Source organism: Palaemon carinicauda, unplaced genomic scaffold (assembly GCF_036898095.1).
Source record: "Palaemon carinicauda isolate YSFRI2023 unplaced genomic scaffold, ASM3689809v2 scaffold210, whole genome shotgun sequence".
In the NCBI taxonomy this organism is placed as follows: Eukaryota; Metazoa; Arthropoda; class Malacostraca; order Decapoda; family Palaemonidae; genus Palaemon; species Palaemon carinicauda.
In genome coordinates this window covers 13391-33342 of record NW_027169702.1, presented here as the reverse complement: position 1 = coordinate 33342, position 19952 = coordinate 13391, and the positions used below count along the sequence as shown (strand labels likewise).

The window sequence follows — 19952 nt, the reverse complement described above, 5'->3', positions numbered from 1 at the left end:
CCCATTTCCAGAAATATATTTTCTTCTAATACAAAAAATCCCCAAAAATACTCGCTATACTTCATGAAATTGTAAATAAACTAATTGCAACAATATAAAGGCTTACTCATCTCTGTTTCTTCATAGATACATGTATAGAATATCATCACCTGTCATCCAAAATCCCCAAACCTAAGGATAAATTCCCAAATGTAGGGATAAGTCTCCAAATCTAGGGTATAAATCCCCATATCTGGCAACCCTGGCTTGTAAACCAAAATGTAAACAACGTGGTGGTAGTAATAGTGGCAGGAGATATTCTTCTTATGTAACGGCTCTCCTTTCATAATCCAGTTCATGGAAAAACATGAATTAAATGTCTACAAAACTTTAAAATAGATGAAAAAGTTGATAAAAATGATAATTATTATTCTCTTCATCTTATTTTATGTTTTACATGTATTTAATGTACCTATTTAATGTACTATTTCCAGGAGACAGAGTTCTCACCATTTATTTCCTTATTTCCTTTCCTCACTGGGCTATTTTTCCCCTATTGGAGCCCTTCCAAGAGACAGAGTTCTCATTTATTTCCTTATTTCCTTTCCTCACTGGGCTATTTTTCCCCTATTGGAGCCCTTGGGCTTATAGCATCTTGCTTCTCCAACTAGGGTTGTAGGTTGGCTAATAATAATAATAATAATAATAGTAATAATAATAATAATATGCCGGCAAGCGTTTTCAATCTAAAAGCATATTATTATTATTATTATTATTATTATTATTATTATTAATATTATTATTATTATTACTATTTGTGTCGACAAAATGTCATTTCATTGTCTATTTTTACATTCATTTATATATATATATATATATATATATATATATATATATATATATATATATATATATATATGTGTGTGTGTGTGTGTGTGTGTGTGTGTGTGTGTGTGTGTGTGTGTGTGTATATATATATATATATATATATATATATATATATATATATATATATATATATATATATATATATATTGCCATGCCTTTCTAATATTGTAATTGATCAGTGGCTACTTTCCACTTGGTAAGGGTAGAAGAGACTCTAGCTATAGCAAGTCTCCTAGAAGGACACTTTTGTTCTCTAGTCTCGGGTAGTGCCATAGCCTTTGTACCATGGTCTTCCACTGTCTTGGGTTGGAGTTCTCTTGCTTGAGGGTACAGTCTAGCACACGATTCTATTATGTTTCCTTATTTTCTTCCCTCATTAGGCTATTTGCTTTAAAACCTCACAATCAAATTTCACATTTAAATTCCATTTTCAATTTTCACGTTTAAACCTTACTTTCAAATTTTACGTTCACACTTCACTTTTAAACCACTTCCACACCTCACTATCAAACTACACGTTCAAACTTCACTATCAAACTTTGCATTCAAACCTTGTTTCCAAACCTCACGTTCCAAACTTTACATTCAAATCTCACTTTCAGACTACTTCCAAAGTTTACATTCAAACCTCTCTTTCAACTTGCAAGTTCAAACCTCACTTTCAAACTTCATTTAAAAAATTCATATTCAAACCTCACTTTCAAACTACATTTCCAAACATCATGTTCTAACCTCACTTTTAAACTTTGTGTTCAAACCTCACTTTCTAACTTCACGTTCAAACCTCACTTTCAAACTACATTTCCAAACATGTTCTAACCTCACTTTTGAACTTTGTGTTCAAACCTCACTTTCTAACTTTACGTTCAAATCTCACTTTCAAACTTCACATTCAAATCTCACTTTCAAACTTCATTTCTAACATTCACGTTCAAAACTCACTTTCAAGCTTTGTGTTCAAACCTCACTTTGAAACTTCATGTTCAAACCTCACTTTGAAACTTCATGTTCAAATCTCACATTCAAACTTCATGTTCTTACTTCACATTCAATCCTCACTTTCAAACTTATGTTCAAACCTCACTTTCAAACTCCACATTTAAACGTTGCTTTCAAACCTCATTTTCAAATCTTTATTCAAACCTGTTTCAAACTTTGTGTTCATACCTCACTTCATGTTCAAACCTCACTTCCAAACTTCATGTTCAAACCTCACTTCCAAACTTCATGTTCAAACCTCACTTTCAAACTTCATGTTCAAACCTCACTTTCTAAACTTCATATTCAAAACTCACAAACTTCATATTCAAACCTCACAAACTTCATATTCAGCCCTTGCTTCAATATTTTGTTCAAACCTTGCTTTCAAACTTCATATTCAAACCTCACTCAAATTGCTTCTAAACTTTATGTTCAAACCACGCTCTTAAACTTTATGTTCAAACCTCACCTTCAAATTTCATGTTCAAATCTCACCTTTAAGCTACCTAAACTTCACATTTAAACCTCACTTTCAAACTTCAAGTTCAAACCTCACATTCACGTTCAAATCTCACATTCACGTTCAAACCTCACATTCACGTTCAAATCTCACATTCACGTTCAAACCTCACATTCAAACTACCTAAACTTACCGATTAAAACCTACTTTCAAACTTCACATTCAAACCTCGCTTACAAACTTCAAACTTCATGTTCAACCTTGCTCAAAATACCCAAACTTCTCATTTAAACCCCACTTTTTAACTTCACACTCAAACGTCACTTTCAAACTTCACAATTAAACCTCATTTTTAGGTCTCACTTTTAAACTACACTTTTGAACTGTTCAAACCCACTCCAAACTTCATGTTTAAATCTTTCTTTCGAACTTGACGTTCAAACCTCGCTTTAAAAACTTCACTTCCAAAGTTTATATTCAAACCTCTTTCAAACCATATGTTCAAACCTTTTTCAAATTTACCTTCAAACTTCATTTTCAAGCGATACTTTCATACTTCAGGTTTAAACCTTTTTCCAAACTTTACTCTCAAACCTCATTATCAATCTTCATTTTCTTAATTCATGTTCAAACTGAAAACACTATAAGGTGCTTAAAAACATCTAAATCATTTCATTTTCGTTCTATTGAGAATATAATATATTCATAACAACATCACACGAATGTATTTAGATAATTTAACGGATATATTTATCCTAATCAACATCACACGAATGTATTTAGATAATTTAATAGGTATATATTTATCCTAAACAACATCACATGAATGTATTTACATAATTTAACGGGGATATATTTATCCTAAACAACATCACACGAATGTATTTAGATAATTTAACAGGTATATATTTATCCTAAACAACATCACACGAATGTATATATATAATTTAAAAGGTATATATTTATCCTAAACAACATCACACAAAAGTATTTACATAATTTAACAGGTATATATTTATCCTAAACATCACACAAATGTATTTACATAATATAACAGGTATATATTTATCCTAAACATCACACAAATGTATTTACATAATTTAACAGGGATATATTTATCCTAAAAAACATCACACGAATGTATTTACATAATTTGACAGGGATATATTTATCCTAAAAACACCACACAAATGTATTTAGTTAATTTAACAGGGATATATTTATCCTAAACATCACACGTATGTATTTACATAATTTAACAGGTATATATTTATCCTAAACATCACACAAATGTATTTAGATAATTTAACAAGTATATATTTATCCTAAACAGCATCACTTGAATGTACTTACATAATTTAACAGGTATATATTTATCCTAAACAACATCACACGATTGTATTTAGATAATTTAACAGGTATATATTTATCCTAAACAACATCACACGAATGTATTTACATAATTTAACAGGTATATATTTATCCTAAACATCACACGAATGTATTTACATAATTTAACAGGTATATATTTATCCTAAGAAGCATCACACGAATGTATTTAGATAATTGAACAGGGATATATTTATCCTAAACATCACACGAATGTATTTACATAATTTAACAGGTATGTATTTATCCTAAACAACATCACACGAATGTATTTACATAATTTAACAGGTATATATTTATCCTAAACATCACACGAATGTATTTACATAATTTAAAAGGGATATATTTATCCTAGCAACTGGTAATGACGTCGTTGAAGAAGTATGAAGAAGAAGAATCAACTGCCGGTTTTGTTTACATGTATAGACGACTGAATCTTGAAGTATAATGGATCATAAGTCACTTTATAAGGGATTAAATAGCCTTGAAATTGACACTTTTGAGCCATTATATATCAAGATTCAGTCGTCTATACTCGTCATGAGTCCCAGACTCCCAAGAGTCCCAAGTTCTCACTTCGTTAAATAGTTTCATATTAAGTGTAATAAAAAGATGTCGAGTTCAGATTGCAAGAAACAGAAGACTGTAAGTATTGCATATGGTTTATTTTGACGTAATTTAGCCGGGAATTATGTTATTTAACCGATAAAACAGGATTTGTCGGCGTATAATTTGGGGGTGATTTTGACTAGATGTCACGTACCATATTTATGTATCTAATTGATTTTATATCTTATTTTATTGATTATTTTCACTATTTTCATTCTATTTTGACGTTATTTAGCCGGGAATTATGTTATTTAACCGATAAAGCTGATTTTGTCGGCGTATCATTTGGGGGTGTTTTTGACGATGTCACGTACCATATTTATGTATCTAATTGATTTTATATCTTATTTTATTGATTATTTTCACTATTTTCGGGGTGTATGTATGATAGCGGCCACCTGTATGTATGATGACGGCTGACTAGGAATATGACAGAGTAAGGGGTGTTGCAAGGGGGCGTCAGGCTCTTGTTAGTTAAGGACACTGTTTGTAGGTTAGGTTAGGGGGGAAGTTTAGGTTAGTTGGTGTCCATTTTTTATGCACGCTGGAAGAACTAGCTGCTGATGCACAAGGGCTCCACACTTTCTTTTTATGCAACACTTGTTAAAAATTAATAGTTTACCCCCTTTGAAATATTTTTTTTAATTTCTCGACTTTCCCTTAACATTAAAACCTGCCTTCATTTGTAATTCTAGACATTTTTTTGCCTGAAAAACCATATATCACCTGGGAAACAAACTGGAATACAGCTGAATACAACCTAGCCTAACTCAGGACGCCGTACCCTTGCCTACCCGTGAGAGTAGGTTGCCGTGGCCTTTACCTTAATACAAATGTCAAATGTCATAGCTTATTTTTTGAAGGTTTGAATACGAAGTTATCCACTACAGTTTAATGAACTTAAGTTGGTAGACAAAGTGATTAATGATAGGGTCTATATTCTATGGCTCAAGATTTGTCTATTTTATAAGAAAAAACTCCGACTTGATGTTTTATGTTTTACTTCTAACATACAGTAACTACTACAGTTCGAGCATTAAAAACTATGGGTGTATGTAAGATTGCGGCCACATGTATGTATGATGACGGCCAAATGAGAATACGGCAGTGTAAGGGGGGTCGCAGGTGGTTAGGTTAGGTGGGGGCGTTTAAGTTAGGTGGTGTTCTTGTGTAGAAGTTTAGTAGAACAACAGACACAGTTTTTGTAGTACAGCAGTCATGTCTTATAGATGGCTAGAAAATGGGAAGAATTCCTGTTATCTGTGCATGCGGGAGGACCTGGCCGCTGATCTACAAAGGCTCCCTATTTTCATTCTATTTTGACGTTATTTAGCCGGGAATTATGTTATTTAACCGATAAAGCGGATTTTCTCGGCGTATCATATGGGGGTGTTTTTGAGTAGATGTCACGTACCATATTTATGTATTTAATTAATTCTATTTCCAATTTTATTGATTATTTTCACTATTTTCATTCATATCTTAAATAAAACCAGGGTTTTTGGCCTTTATTTCGGCACTGTTTAGCCGGTAAAATCGTAGGTTATGGGGTTTCAAAACTTTTTCAGTTGGTAAATTTAATCCAATATTTGAAATAACTGTTTTGTTACGGAAATATGTCGTGTTTTGTTCCATTTTAGCCCCACTTTTGAACAGGGATGTAGGCTAGACCCTAGTCCACCTATGGTGGATAGGTAAAACTTTGTTGCTTTCGTAGTTTGTTGGGAGAGGTTTGGGATAACTAGAAAATTGAGTAAAAAACGTCAGAAATTGGCTGTTTTTTCACTGGAATTATATTCAAATGAGGGGCCTTTTTATATCAGCGGCCAATTCCTCCCGTGCGGATTAAAAATTTACGTCAACTAACTAAACTTTCCCCCCCCTAACCTAACTTACAACCCCTATCCTTACCTACTTAGCTAATGAGAGGGGGGGGGGATGCTGATGCCCCCTGTAACCCAACCCACCCTTACACTGCTGTATTCTAAGTCAGACATAATAATACATACAGGTGGCCGCTATCATACATACACCCCCACTGGAATTATAACCGAATGAGATATCAATGAATTCACTAGTTTTGTAAAGGCTTGTCTCAACAATCTACATACTAGGACCACTTTGTGCATGAATGTCGGAAACATGAGAGAATAGCCAACAAGAAACGTGTTGGAACACCGAAAAAACCCTAATTTTGTGCCTGTCATTTCGTACGATATCAAATAACTGAAATTTCACTCGTTTGTCCCAACGTTCTACATACTGTACTAGGAACACTCAACGGACACAGGTGGGAACCTTGGGGTTTGGGTGTGGTTAAATAGGACTAAACGTGATTATTTAACCCTTGTGAGATTTGTAAAAAGGCCACTGAACCTCACAAACCCACCTGACCTAACGGAATAGTTCCCAAGTTACAATCCCTTAGGCGGGGCAAGCCCCCGGACAGCCTTCCCAGGTCATAACCCCTACCCAGATTTGTAAAAAGCCACCTAACCTAATCTAATAGTTCCCAGGTCACAACCCCTAGCCAGATTTGTAAAAGGTTATAGAACCTCACAAACCCACCTAACCTAACCTAATAGTTCCCAGGGCATAACCCCTAGCCGGGGGGCAAGCCCCAGACCCCCTCCAGGTCACAAACTGAAACGGAATAAAAAATAAATCTTTACATTATGTTAAAGTGAATCACAAATAAATCTCTCTCCTACACAATAAAATGGTGGGCAGCACTCTAAATTATATCTTAACCACACTGTACAGGTATTATAAGTATTACTTAGGATTACCTTTATGTGCATTTTTTACGACAATTGTGGTTCCTGCATCTCCTATTATACACGATCGTCCTCAAAGTATCAAGCTGACCGATATGAGTAATATATTCAACCACATCGCTCAAAGGAAAACTACAGTATAGGATACGCGTCCGTCCATCTTGGAGGTTATCGCTGGAAAGGCCGACCTCGCTCAGGTCAATCTTGGGTCGCAGGTGGGTTAAAAAGTTTGAAATCACATGGCCAACAAAAGCAGGCGTACAAGCGCAGGGAAAAGAAGGTTTGTTTGGGTGGGCTGATTGACACTGGCTTAATCCTCCTAAACATCTTAACTAGATGTTGCCTACCCTAACCTTTGGTAGTATATATAACAAATTAGTTTGTTCCGTAACTGGAATACAAACCACGCTATTTAATAGGGGTATTACTTTCGGCGTAGCTGAAATGACGAGCCATTAATTTTTAACGAAGGTTTACTACCCACACCGCTAGTTAGCGGGGGTAGGGGAGGGTAGCGTGCTACCTCCCCCCCTCACACACCTGTGCTTGAGCTCACTTTGCTCTTGGCTCGAATGGCGGTCGGACGTGTCCGCTCTCATCCTCGCTGTCATATTGGCAGCCATTAACACTTTTTGTTCTTTCTTTTTCTAGTTACTGTGTACTTGAAGTTGGCCTCTGCGACCATGCGCACCTACCCTGGTTTTCCCGACCGCCCTTGTGGAACGCTCATGTCGGCGGTCGAGACTGATCCTCACACCCTTTGTCCTTCTTTTAGGGGCCAACTGTGTGATGTCAACAAGTGTAGGGAGTGCTCTGCCTCCCAGTGGGAGAGGTTTTCGCGACGGCGGAAGACGAAGTCCAAGCGGGACATTTCTCCTTCGAAGGTTACTTCGAAGGAAGAAAAACCCAAGGCCTCTTCTTCCGTTGCCTAAACCTCTTCCGAAGCTCCCACTCGGTCGGTCTCTTTTGAGAGACCGTCGAGTGGTAGCATAGATTGAATTATTTCTAACCAACCTCGGGTCTCGAGAGATGACGTTGCTTCCCCTAGCCAAGCAGCTCCACCTCTCCCCCCAGAGCAGGACATGTCACTAACTTCCCTTTTTCAGCTTTGGTCCTTCTTGGGGCTTACGGGTTTGCCCTCCAAGGAGGTTTTGCTTGATTATATCCGCCTGGGTGCTGCTGTCAAGCAATCGTCGTCACCGTCAGAGGTTGATCCCCTGTCTCTTGTCGACGTTGTGGTGTCAGAGGTATCCCGTGCGGTTTCACCCATCTCCTCTTCCACTCCAGACTCTACGGTAGCTGACGACTTAGTTTCCCCCCCGTTCCTGACCATCCTACGAGGGGGAAACTAAGTCCATCGTCAGTCTCTTCTGCTAGTGTTTCTTCCCCTCGGGGAAGTTCACTTACAGAGATTCCTCTTCGAAGGACTGCTGAAGGTCAGCTTGCTGATCCAACGACCCCCAGAGGGCGCATCTGTCGGAAGGCTCGCCTTCCTCTTCGCCATAGAGCCCTTCCTTAGCAGCCGTTCTATGTAAGTCAGTTATAGAAGTACAGGTATCACCTCATCCTATTTACCAGGGGAAAGATGCATAGGATGAAGGATACATTACACCCAATTGGCCACACACTCTGACATCTTATCCTTCCTAGGATATAAGTTATCCTCGACTGTCTGTCACTGGACAGAAACCTAACTCAACCCATGAGGATCTATTCCCAAGTGTCAGGAGGTTTTAGGAATCAACTCTTCCGCACCTCTATCAGGTCAGAGTGTATTGACAGCCTGTGATTTTAAACCAGCCTCTTTAGTTATAGGCTCTTCCTCCTTCCTAAGGATGAGTCTTTTACTAAAGGATAAAGTTTGTATTTGCGAAGGAACAAATTACAAATTTTAAAAGTAATTTGTATTTTTCCTAACAATACAAATCTGATTTCTTCAAGTTTCATTTCCAACTTCAGCCCCAGGGGAAGGCCAAAGTGGTGTCTCAGTGTACTGGCTGGAGGGGAGCGGGGTTTCCATGCTACCCACCAGTAACTATCGTCACCTTCTTATAAATTTTAACAGCCCAAGTTCCAGCTAAGCTGAAAGCTTATTCCCATCAAAGGATTCAAGTTTTTATAGTTAGGATTTGTGAGATTTTCTGTGGTATTTTCTATTTAATAAACCCAATGTTTTGCAGCACAAGCAGTCCTCTGTACGCATTACTTAAAGGTCACTTTTCTATGTTGTACTCTACCTCCGTGTTCCCTCCTCCTTTATTCTTTCCTGCTGTCCAACCTCTCAATATTCCCTTCATGCTACAGGTGCTAAATAGCCACCCTTGGCCCTGTGTTGGGCCATCAGGACCTAATTCATGAATCCAATTGAACCAGTATATCCTTTTTATTGTTGCATTTTAACTATTGGTATTTTTATTCCCCACAGAGACTGAAATGTTTATGGAGAATAGACTGATCCAGACATGACAGGCTAAGGAAGCTGCTGCTGATAACCTTGGGTTACGTAGCAGCCCAGTTTGCCATACCAGAACCTCGGCATGTCACGTCGGGGACGGCCCCATTGCCCAGTCCGGACCTCTTGCCATCGTGAACCTTAGCAAGGTGACCACTAGAGGATGCTTCTCAAAAGTCTCGCCGTCTCCTGTTCTTACTCTGGCCAGCGTCAGCGTGTGAGTATCACCAGGTCTTATAACTTTATTTAAACCTCACACTTTCTAGAGCTCATGTTTCCATCTCATGTTAATCATGAAGGTGTTTGTTCCTTCACGAGTACAAACCTTGTACTTCAACAGAAGTAAAGCCTTAGCAAAGCTGAATGAGGCTGTTTGAACTTCACTGAGGTGGAGGAGGTAGTTACTGCGGGGTGGTGGGGAGGCCCCTCACATCTGACAGGCCACTGAGCCCATACTTTTTCAACTGCTTTGGAGTACAGGTGAGCCGTTTCTCTTTCTCTTAGATAATTGTGTTAGCAGATCATTGTTCAAGAGGAATGTTTGGAAGGAATGAGGGATTAGTAGTGGTTTCCTGATAACTTTGTGACCGTTGTCTGTTCAAACCTGCCAATATCTACATTTTTGTTTCTGTTAGACAGCATTCCTCTTTGCTATTTATTCTCTTGAGTGTGTGGCAAAGTATTGGCAATGACATCATTGATGTGCACTTGCAAAAATCTCCTACTGTTTCTCTCCTAGTGGGAGAGGATGCCATAGGAGTTCCCTCAACTCCCTTCGCTGGGGCTCCTTTGCATGCATCCACAAGCTCCCTTCTGAGAGCGCATCTTTGCCTTCTAGTAAGGACAGAGACTCTAGAGTTCACTTGATGACATTGTGTAGGATCCCTACAGTACGTTTCAGAGTGTACCACTCGATAGATCCTGCGTGCCGGTCCCCAAGAGAAAGAACCCTACACCTATGCCAAATCAGCGCACACAGGATATTTGTGACGAGATCCTACCAAGGAAGACTTTTCCGAGAACATCCAGGATGACTGGTCTATAGGAGTTGTGTACTTGTGACTCCTGACCATTCCTTCCCCACAGAAGAGACAGTGTGGTACAGGAAGCATTCTTTCCTCTTCCTGGACTATCTGCTTGTCCCTTGTGAGAGAAGGAAGCAGTGCCTGCCTCTGTTATAGTAAGTCTCGTACCTAGTGAAGTACCTCAACCAAAAATGCTGCTACTTCCCCCAAACAATAAGACATCTAATCAAAGTAGCGGTTTCTCTGTGGTGATCTCTCTCTGGATATGCAAGGGCGGTACGCACTAAGAAAGTAGCCAGTCTGAGCAGTACGGGATACAGTTGTTCACACGCCTATTACCAGTACTTTGTCTCGTAAGGTCCTGTGAAAGCTTTATGATCAAGAAGATGCTACATTGTGTACACGCTATCATCGGGAAGATTTCTCACCACCAGCAACAGGCTTTCACACAACATTCCTGTGTGCGGCTCAGTGCCAGGCTTTTACATTCACCCATCAGAAACTGAGAAACCCGGTTCTTCTCCAGCCTCTGAGGGAACAGAGCCAAGAGCACCTTGGCCTCTCAAGGGTCAAGGCTGTCCAGAGTCTCACTTCTGTTCGTGGTAGGGATGGTACGTACTGTGAACATATTTAAATGGGAAGACACCTTGTAGGTTCCTTCCCGAAGAATATATTTCAGGACAAAGCTCAGGTGTCCATTGGACTTGTTCGACAATATGCAATCAGACACTTTGTGTTTGCTTTTTATTGACCCTTGTGTCTTAGATCTGGCATATGCTTCTTTCTATCTCCTCCAATACACAAAGAACTTGAATATACGATCATTCTCATTATTTGTACAGTCTATGAGATCGTCCTTTCACAATTTCAGAGGTTTTTGTCTTCTCTCCCTTCGTGTTTCCTCTTCGTGGGAACATTTCGATCGTGTTCCCAAATGGTAAGACAAGTCTCCTCTCGCTTGTTTTCCATGGTCGTCATGTCCCATAGAATTGGCCATGATCAGGAACCACACAATTGGGACTTGTTCATCAAGTGATAGTTATTTTCAAGTCACCAGGAAATTTGTTCACCTGTTTCTGTCACTTGCCCCTTCTATCCAGAAGACTGACTCCTCTGCATGGTTTCATGTGAGGGAAAGTGCTGTGCCAAAACCCAACCCCCAGGAAGAGTTTTCTCACAATTTACAGGAGGCCACGTTCCTGCTACCAGCGACTGGTCTTGTGTGAGACCGAGTAGGAGCACTGCCGGTCAGGACAGGGGCATTCGGTCTCGTCTCTCTCCTGCTTTGGGACGTTCCCAAGAAGATTTGGTGACGTCATAGCTTGAAATTGGCCTAAGGGCCAATACTGCTCATTGACATAGATCTTCCCATGCTTGGAGACTGATCCATGGTTTGAGTTCTTTCATATGACAAGATCTCCCAACTGTTGCTAATTATGGGTTGGAATGGGTGACTCTGATCGGATCTCGGCACTCTGAGGTGTCACATCATGCTTACGCTGTTCTCAGTAAGACCGCATCATAGCTGATCTCACCCCTCTGCATGTAAGATTCTCCGTAAGCATCCTCTCCAACTAAAATCAGCACTTTGTTTACCTCCTCAAGATTGTGTATTATGATTTAGGAATTGGCAATCTTAAAGGGTGCAACTCTGCCGCTTTGAAACAATGTTTTCTTGGGGTTACTTCAAACTACTACTTTCAGTGACTTTAATATGCTAAAGTTGTACATGGAAAATGTTCTCTTCCTTGTAAAAGACTAACTTTCAAAGGAGGCCATTTTTAATATGGAAGTATTTGATTTTTTTTATAAAGTGAATATGCAGATTATAGGCTTTAAGATTCCCTATCTTTCCCTGTTTGAATGACAAAAATCAGTCATTATTAAAAAAGTATTAGTAATTTTTCTCCAAAAATTCAAGATTTTGTGAGGTAGGATTTAGTATTTTTTTTTATAAAGTGATTGAATAAATGTTAGTATGTCATTGGGAAGTATGGCGTACCAGGTGAAAATGAGAGTGGTGAGAGACTGGTAGATATGTGTTGAGCAAGAGATGGTGATGATAAGTTCTAGCTTTTTCAAAAAGAAAGATCAAAACAAGTATACATGGGTAAGAGTGGCAAATGGAAGAGTGGTAGAAAGGGCGTTTGTGAGTCTGTTAGTGGTGTTGGGGTATGTGGAGTTACGTTCGCTAGTATCAGAGGGCGTTCACGATCTCTTGCCACCGTTCACTGGCAAGTCTATACGAACCTCAGCGCCTTAGTACACGAGACGAGGGTTTGCGAGACCTTGCCTCGCCTTAGTTCCCATGGCAGTTTGCGAGCCTATCGCCTCGTGCGAGATCCCCATCTCGTCTCAGTACCCATGGCAAATTTGGGAGACCCTCACCTCACCTCAGTACCCATGGCAGCTTGTGAGACCCTCGCCTCTCCTTATTAACCATGGCGATTTTGTGAAACCCTCCTCGCCAGCGCTACAGTAGTGTACACTATTGGCTCTAGCAGTGAAGGTAAGATTCAATGCTGACATTTTTCAAATTCTCATTCACTAATTCTTGCTGGTGTTTGCGAGTGCTTACCAGTTTTTGTGAACGTTCACCAGCATTCGCTAGTATCGGATGCCGTTCACGAGCGCTTGCAAGCGTTGGCGGACAATTGCCACCGTTCACTGATTCTCACCATGTTTGCTAGCAAGCCTATACGAATCTGCCTAGTGTTTGTGTTCTTTACGTTCTGGGACAACAAACCCTTCATGCTAGACTTTGCTTCTTCATGGGTAACTTTCTTCCCTGAGGAGAAGTTTTACACAACTACAGGTGTTTGTTGAAACTGTATAAAAGGCTGAAACGAACTCTGGTGTCGCATGCACTCTCACCAAAATAAAACTTCAAGGTTATTGCAACAAATACCATTTACTACCGATGGCTGGAGGCAGCTGCATGTGTCAGTGTGCCCCTAGACACGACGACTTCTCGTTAGACACTGAGTTTTGAAACATAATCCTTCTGGGTTATTTTCTTGGGCTTTTTTGCCTGACGGAATAAAGAGCTTTTCGGAGCAATCGCACAACGGACTTCTGATGTACTCTATACCCTTCCAAGGTTATTATTTCAAGCCTTTAATCCCAATGGAATAGTAGTAGCATCTGCTTACATTTACGAACAATAACAAACCCCGCCCACAAGGCAGCCGGACAAACTTTGTCAGCTTCTCATTATGTTTACGGCCGTTAGCAAGCAGCGCCTACAAGGCGGTCTGGCAAACCGATGGAGGTATGATCTCTACACCAGCTGTATGTTTTGTTTTTGTTGGCGCATGCGCTCACATCTTATAAAGTACCACAGCCAGTCGATGACCAAATTCCTTGGGCAATAATGTTGCAAGCGGGCTCAGACTCTCAAATGTTTACCCGGAGGCCAAGCGATCTTTCTGCTGACAAGGACTATAGACCATCTTACAATTAGAACTCCGTTCTAATAAATCATTATTGTTGATGGCTATATTCGTTGTGGGAATCCAGGATATGCATTACTCTTCTTCATTCTCGTAACCAGACATACTGGATGTGCGGTCTACCTTCATCCCAGCCTGTTACTTCCTAACTTCCGTTCAAGGTCTTAACTTTTAAAAAGTACGGAGGCCAAAAACTTCATACTGTATAAGGGAATCTGTTTCCTGGAGGGGACTTTCGAAACTTATACCAGTTTTGCTGATCGGAGACGAAGAAATACAAACGTTTATGTCATTCGTAGGAAGGAGGAGGTCTCGGTTACGAATGTTTATCAACATTCTCCAACTGAGTTCCGGACACAACTAATAATCCGGGTTACTCCCGTATGTTTGTCCGTGTCCCTGGTCTGTGTTACTGGTTTGTAGATGAATTTATGCATACATTACCTGTCCAACAATAGATTAAAGATACGTCGCAATTTTACCTTTCGGAAGTAGTTATGTGCGATCGGTCGTTACTGACTGGCCTCTTTCCTGAAAGCGATCGCTAAGGAGATTCACTGTAATATCATCCTCTAGGGAATACTGGCTACCCTGGTTTTCTGGTTTGTAGCACACTTACTCAGCCAACTCCCATTGGATTGGTGACAGCTTCTCCCTTCCCTTTCATAGCTGAGTGTGTAACTGTTTGCACGTCTTGACATCAACTTGAGATGTTACTTGCTACGTAATCTCTAGACCCCTCGGGAGGAACCGAGAATTGACTTTTCGCTTGAGGGTCAAGGTCGCTTGTTCCACTCAATGGAACTTGCTAGCCTTTATTGTTGACCACCCTACCGGGTATTTGTTGACCAGGTAGTCCAGAGCTCTTCCCATTGTCCGATGATCTGAGGGCGGGTGGATTTTTCCTCAAGGGTAAGGCGCTGGTACATCCTTTCTCCCGTAGTCTTAATAGCCTTTTATGAACGAATGCCTCCTCCTGTAGGAGCGCATAACGCTACCCAGGCTGCTGCGAGAGACAGGTACAAAAATACCCTGGTCCATCCTACTCGGGCATGAACACAGACTATAGTTTTGGAAAGAAATCTTGAGCTGTGTTGCACACCTATTCACTGAGGACACACTCCTCGCAAGTGCACAGAGGTAGCAATTACCTAAAAGAACTGAGAAAGGTTCGCTTTCCAGGTCTCGCCTCGTGAGTACACACTTCCAGCAGGACGAACTGGAAGAGGTACGCAAGCCAGCGCATCTTACCTGCCTTCACCTTGCTAACGCTCGCCCTTGCAAAGAGGAATGGCAGGTAGCTTCCCCTTCACCGACCGACCATCCACAGACTGTTCCATCCTTGGTCAAGCCCACACTAGGCAAGGTCTTTTCCATCAGGTGCTCTCTCCTTGGCCGTTCATGACCTGAGGGCTGCTTCTGCGGGACGTTCATGTCATGTGCATCTGCTATGTCCTTAGGAGCCTCTGCCGTTTATGGGGACAGCCCTTTGACCGGCCGAAAATCGAGGTAAAAAAGTCCGAAATCGGATCTTTTTTACGGGAATGATTTGTTAAATAATGTAGATTGACGGGACAGTATTAAATTGTAAAACCGAATGATTTTTGAAATCGAGTAAAAAAAATTCTGAAATCGGCTCTTTCTACGAGAATGATCACATGACGTGTCCTTAAAAACTACAAACTTAACGAAGGGGTAAATATGTAGATTGACGGGACAGTATTAAATTGTAAAACCGAAGGTTTCTTAGACTGGGATGACACGGGCTCTATCTATCGGGAAAGTTGGAAACTAAGAAGGAAAATCTGCTCTTTTTCGCGGGAATGATCACGGAATGAAATATTAAATTCACTGGTTTTGTAAATGCTTGTCCCAACAATCTACATACTAGGAACCCTCTGGTCATGGATGTCGGAAATGTGCGAGAAAAATGGACAACTAACCCAAAATTCCCCTCCTAACCTGACCTACAAGCCATGTCCTTACCTTCATCGTGAACTAAACGGGGGGGCTGACGCCCCCCTGCGACCCCCCAAACACTGTTGCTAACATATAAACCCCACAAACCAAACCTAACCAATCCTAGTAGTTCCCAGGTCACTACCCCTACCCGGGGGCAAGCCCCCGGACCCCCTTCGTAAGTCTCTCTCCTACAGAAAAGAAGTTCCATGTCCTTACCTTCATCGTGAACTAAACGGGGGGGCTGACGCCCCCCTGCGACCCCCCAAACACTGTTGCTAACATACAAACCCCACGAACCAAACCTAACCAATCCTAGTAGTTCCCAGGTCACTACCCCTACCCGGGGGCAAGCCCCCGGACCCCCTTCGTAAGTCTCTCTCCTACAGAAAAGAAGTTCCATGTCCTTACCTTCATCGTGAACTAAACGGGGGGGCTGACGCCCCCCTGCGACCCCCCAAACACTGTTGCTAACATACAAAACCACCCGCCCCAAACCTAACCAATCCTAGTAGTTCCCAGGTCACTACCCCTACCCGGGGGCAAGCCCCCGGACCCCCTTCGTAAGTCTCTCTCCTACAGAAAAGAAGCTTTGGGTAGCACTCAAAATTATATCTTATCCACATGATCATATTATAGGTTACTCAGGCTTACCTTAAATTTCGTAGTCGCTAAAACCACATCAGGGCCACATCACCTGTTTTACACTTTTTACATGTACCTCTAAAATCCCTTAAGAGGCCTTCTCGAAATAAATAGTGAAAGAATTCGGGGGTAACACGAGTGAAATCACGTAGATGTATATATCTGAGGGTCTTAATTGCATCAATCTGATCAATACGGGAGATAAACTCGAAAATATCACTCACAGAGAAACTATACGGAACAGGTCTATCCATCACGGCGGTTAGAGTTGGAAAGGGTCGACTGTAGGTCAATCTCGGGTCATGGGGGGGATTAAAAATTTGAAATCACGCGGCCCACGAAAGGGTTAGTTCGGTTGCTTTGTTTGACACTGGCTTTATCTGACGAAATATCTTAACTAGATGCTGGATAACCTAACCTTTGTTTGTATATAAAACAAAATAGTATTCGGCATAATTTTGGGACGATTTCGAAAGAAATAACCATCTTAACAAGAGATTAAAATGAAAATTGTTGAAATTAGCGAAAACATACGTACGAACATCGAAAACTGTTCATGCTTGCGCGACCAGCTGATATGCGAATCGAGCGCCGCCAAACGGGTGTTATTATAATCAGGCAGGAAACAATGATTGCGGGAAATTTTACGACCGAGTAAGTTGGCCGTGGCTTCAGCGTACGACGCATTGTAACGGCCTTTTTCTAACATAACATTTCATGATAAATATCCCAGCAGTATCAAATGTCACTAAACATGACGTGTCCTTAAAAACTACATACTTAACTAAGGGGTAAATATGTAGATTGACGGGACAGTATTAATTTGTAAAACCGAACGTTTCTTAGACTGGGATGACACGGGCTCTGTCTATCGGGAAAGTTGGAAACTATGCAGGAGCTACCCGTGACTTGCGTACGGACCATGCTGAACTTAGAAAATGTTGCCGTGGTAAAGGTAAATTGTGTTATTAGTCAAAACGATAAATTAACATCATATTATGGTATGTTAGAAAATTGTAAAGAACATCAACCCCATAATGAAATACGATTTGGCTAGTAATAAGAAAGATATCCCTGTCCCCATAAACGGCAGACACCCCAGAAATCTTGAGCTGTGTTGCACACCTATTCACTGAGGACACACTCCTCGCAAGTGCACAGAGGTAGCAATTACCTAAAAGAACTGAGAAAGGTTCGCTTTCCAGGTCTCGCCTCGTGAGTACACACTTCCAGCAGGACGAACTGGAAGAGGTACGCAAGCCAGCGCATCTTACCTGCCTTCACCTTGCTAACGCTCGCCCTTGCAAAGAGGAATGGCAGGTAGCTTCCCCTTCACCGACCGACCATCCACAGACTGTTCCATCCTTGGTCAAGCCCACACTAGGCAAGGTCTTTTCCATCAGGTGCTCTCTCCTTGGCCGTTCATGACCTGAGGGCTGCTTCTGCGGGACGTTCATGTCATGTGCATCTGCTATGTCCTGCCTGCTGTGGGTGGCGTTGTGACCAGGATAACACCTGCCTTGAATGCCGAGAGTGGTCTGCCTCTCTGTGGGAGAAGTATGGGACCCGACATAAGTCCAAAAGGGATTCTTCACCTCCGGGGTCTTCCTCAAAGTTGAAGAAATCTAGGACTTTGATCACCCAACCTCTTCCCAAAGCTCCTGTTCGTTCGGTTTCTAATTAACTCCAGGTCAACCTCTGGTCTCGAGGGATGGTGCTACTGCTCCCAAGTGAAGCAGCCCCTCTCCTCCCTCGAAGTGAGACTTGCAGTACTCTTTCTTTGATGCTTTCCAGGTGAGGCCATCTCTGGATTTGACCGGCACCCCGCCGTTGAAGGCAGTTTTTGAACTTCAGCTTGGTGCGGAGTGGAAGCGAACACAGACTTCCTCAGTGGTGGATCCCCTATTGTTACTGAGTGTGGGCCTACACAACCCTGAGGTTTTGTCTGTCGTGTCCGCTGACGATTCCCACCCTACCTCTTCTTCCGCTGCTGCCGCCGTTGCCAAAAACTGCTCCCTCCCCCCTTGCTGAGCCAACTCTTCCATCTGGGGTAGAGCAAAGTTCAAGGCAGGTCCCTCTTGTGGGTGGGCATCGCTCTCACCTAGAGTGAGATCCCCCCCTAGAGTCCCAGATCCAAATGTCTTCTAAACATCTTCCTGTTATTGCTTAGCATTCCTCCCCTTCGGAAGATCTTCGCTGCCCTCAACGAGCTCCCAGAGTGCGTGGTCGTCCTTGACGCTCGCCCACTCCTCGTCACTTGTCACCTCAACCGCAGACCCCTTCCAGAGATCGTCACTCTTCACCTCGTGAGGAATCTCATCAGACTCACCGACAGCCTTCTGGTTCTCAACCCTCGCCTGTTTTATCGGACTCTATGGACTCGCCATTCGCCAGCCCCAAGGCGTTCGCCTGTCCATCGGCACTCTCCAGCTTCTAGTCACTTGAAAGCAGTTAGTGGTTTGTCAGCTGCCATAGATTCTCCAGGCTTTCCGATCGCTCGTCGATCACCTGCAGTCTGCTGTTCGTCAACTGTTCGTAGTCCTACAGCTACTCGTCATTTTCCAGCAGCTCATCGTTCGCTAATGACTCAGCGATCACCAACTACTAGATGTAGTTTCTCGTCGTTCTCCAGCCGCTCATCAATTGCCAGTGGCTCGTCGTTTGCCAGCTGTTCTTAGTACTCCTGTGGCTCGTCATTCGTCAGTACCTAGACGTTTACTAGCTGTTCGTCATTCGCCTGGCTGTAGGCGATCTCCTCCAGATTGAAAGCAGTTTTCCTGACGCTCTCCTCTTTGAACTTCCCATTGCTCGTCCTGTCATTGGCACTCACCAACCCTCCATTTTCCAGCTCCTCGTAGGGGTTCTCCCTCTCTTTCACCAGCTTATAAATGCCGGCCGTCAGGCTTAGATCACCATTCTCCAACTCTAGACCGTAAGTCTTCTGTTTCTTGCAGGTCGACTCAAGAACACAGCTCCCCAGCCAAAGTGTCCAGGACATCACGCTGGAAGGACCACTTCTGACGATCTCCTCTCCTTCAGAAGGTAAGCTGCCCTGTTCCGCTCACCCTTAAGTGGGAACCATCTAGGTTGCAGCCATCCGCCTCTTCGCACCGCTTGCCTCTCCAGTCATCAGTCGATCCAGGCAGGAACCTGATTCCATCTTTTCAGAGACCTTCAGTATCGATCCTCTCGGGATCTGTCGGTCAGCGCCTCAGTGGGCAAAGATCCTTGGTTCAACACCCTGGTCAAAGCAGTTCACCAGGAATTTGTGGAAGGTGTCTCACCTCTACAGTCCACTAGTATGCCTATGGATTCCTTTGGAGAAGCCATCTTCAT

At 42.0% G+C, this 19952-nt stretch overlaps 1 long non-coding RNA gene across 3 annotated transcripts in view; it reads left to right on the top strand.

The window, feature by feature from the left end:
• Positions 1–4243: 4243 nt before the first annotated feature.
• The window catches only part of LOC137636012 (uncharacterized), a 28366-nt gene continuing 12657 nt past the window's right edge, over positions 4244–19952 (top strand). The window contains exons 1-2 of one of the 3 annotated variants that reach the window (XR_011042885.1): positions 4606–4629; positions 9509–9752. This is a non-coding gene — a long non-coding RNA (uncharacterized lncRNA). Of the gene's footprint in view, positions 4343–4605; positions 4630–7138; positions 7299–9508; positions 9753–19952 lie in introns of those variants that run through there. The other 2 variants (XR_011042886.1, XR_011042887.1) reach the window with 2 other exon arrangements.